Here is a 2317-nt window from a genome sequence, read left to right as displayed (position 1 = left end):
AGTAATGTTGGGGGGACGGAGTACTTATACCTCAAAGGTCCAACTACGGGGAAAGGTCCTAATATTTAAGAAAAAAATTACATATTTTGATAAAAAGTCATAATATTTTTGGGAAAAAATCGTAATATTTAAGATTAAAATTTCACATATTAGAAAAGAAGTTGTAACATTAAAAAAAAAAATTGTAATATTTAGTGAATAAAGTCGTAATATTTGGGGATAAAGTTGTAATATTTGGGGAATAAAGTTTTAATACTTGGGCAATATAGTTGTAATATTTTGGGGATAAAGTCGTAACATTTGACGAATAAAGTTGTAATATTTTGGGTAAAAAGTCTTAATATTTTAGGAATAAAGTCGTAATATTTTAGGAATAAAGTTGTAATATTTTGGGAATAAAATCGTAATATTCTGGGAAGAAAGTCATAATATTTTGGGAAAAAAGTCTTAATATTTTGGGAATAAAGTCGTAATATTTTAGGAATAAAGTCGTAATATTTTAGTAATAAAGTCGCAATATTTTGGGAATAAAGTCGTAATATTTGGGGAATAAAGTCGTAATATTTTAGGAATAAAGTCGTAATATTTTAGGAATAAAGTCGTAATATTTTGGGGATAAAGTTGTAATATTTGGGGAATAAAGTTGTAATATTTTGGGAATAAAGTTGTAATATTTTGGGAATAAAATCGTAATATTTGGGGAAGAAAGTCATAATATTTTGGGAAAAAAGTCATAATATTTTGGAAAAAAAAGTCGTAATATTTTGGGAATAAAGTCGCAATATTTTGGGAATAAAGTCGTAATATTTGGGGAATAAAGTCATAATATTTGGGGAATAAAGTCATAATATTTTGGGAATAAAGTCGTAATATTTTGGGAATAAAGGCATAATATTTTGGGGGAAAAGTCGTAATATTTATATTTTACTTTAATAATTTATCCATTTACTCACTTTGTTTGCAGTGGTGTGACATACTGTGTGTCCTCTGGGATTATTGAACGGCATTCTGGGTAATGTAGGAATTTATATATTGCAAGTAAAAAAGTCGTTATAGTTGGGGAATATATTAGTAATATTTTGGGAACAAAGTCGTAATATTTTGGGAACAAAGTCGTAATATTTGGGGAAAAAGTCGTAATATTTTTGGGGAAAAGACGTAATATTTATCTTTTATTTTATTATTTTATCCATTTACTCACTTTGTTTGCAGTGGTGTGACATACTGTGTGTCCTCTGGGATTATTGAACGGCATTCTGGGTAATGTAGTAGCTTCTATATTGCAAGTAAAAAAGTCATAATATTTTGGGAACAAAGTCGTAATATTTTGGGAATAAAGTCGTAATATTTTGGGAACAAAGTCGTAATATTTTGGGAATAAAGTCGTAATATTTTGGGAACAAAGTCGTAATATTTTGGGAATAAAGTCGTAATATTTTGGAATAAAGTTGCAATATTTAAGGACTATAGTCGTAATATTTAAGGAATAAAGTCGTAATATTTTGGGAATAAAGTCGTAATATTTTGGGAATAAAGGCGTAATATTTTGGGGAAAAGTCGTAATATTTATCTTTTACTTTAATAATTTATGCATTTACTCACTTTGTTTGCAGTGGTGTGACATACTGTGTGTCCTCTGGGATTATCGAACGGCATTCTGGGTAATGTAGTAACTTCTACATTGCAAGTTATAAAGTTGTAATATTATGGTAATAAAGTCGTAAAAATTTGGAATAAAGTCATAATATTTGGTGAATATAGTCGTAATATTGTAGGAATAAAGTCGAAATATTTTGGGAATAAAGTCGTAATATTTTGGGAATAAAGTCGTAATATTTTGGGGAAAAAGTCGTAATATTTATCTTTTACTTTAATATTTTATCCATTTACTCACTTTGTTTGCAGTGGTGTGACATACTGTGTGTCCTCTGGGATTATTGAACGGCATTCTGGGTTATGTAGGAAACAGAGGGGGGGGGGGGGGGGGGGGGGATGTGACTGCAGATATTAATCTGAATGATTATGATTTGTTGTTATTGTCCCGTGTTGGTGAATATCTGATGTTATATTATGAAGTTATTATTAATTATATTATGTTTCTACAGTTTAATGTAACCAAAGAAATAAACTGTTAAACCACAGAATACTGGGTCTGGGTACTGGGTCTATGTGTGTACTGGGTCTCTGTGTACTGGGTCTCTGTGTACTGGGTCTGGGTACTGGGTCTCTGTGTACTGGGTCTGTGTGTGTACTGGGTCTCTGTGTGTGTACTGGGTCTCTGTGTGTGTACTGGGTCTGTGTGTGTACTGGGTCTCTG

General features: G+C 30.9%; 2 protein-coding genes across 2 annotated transcripts in view; one reads left to right on the top strand and one right to left on the bottom strand.

Moving 5' to 3' along the window:
• Positions 1-742, top strand: part of LOC117950777 (macrophage mannose receptor 1-like) — a 31215-nt gene extending 30473 nt beyond the window's left edge. The window contains exon 5 of the mRNA XM_034882117.1: positions 1-742. The gene's annotated coding sequence lies outside the window, so the exon portion shown is untranslated.
• Positions 1-2317, bottom strand: part of LOC117950776 (macrophage mannose receptor 1-like) — a 13847-nt gene that overhangs the window by 2480 nt on the left and 9050 nt on the right. The window lies entirely within an intron of this gene.

This window comes from Etheostoma cragini, chromosome 9 (assembly GCF_013103735.1).
Source record: "Etheostoma cragini isolate CJK2018 chromosome 9, CSU_Ecrag_1.0, whole genome shotgun sequence".
Lineage (NCBI taxonomy): Eukaryota > Metazoa > Chordata > Actinopteri > Perciformes > Percidae > Etheostoma > Etheostoma cragini.
This window is presented reverse-complemented; position numbering and strand designations above follow the sequence as displayed.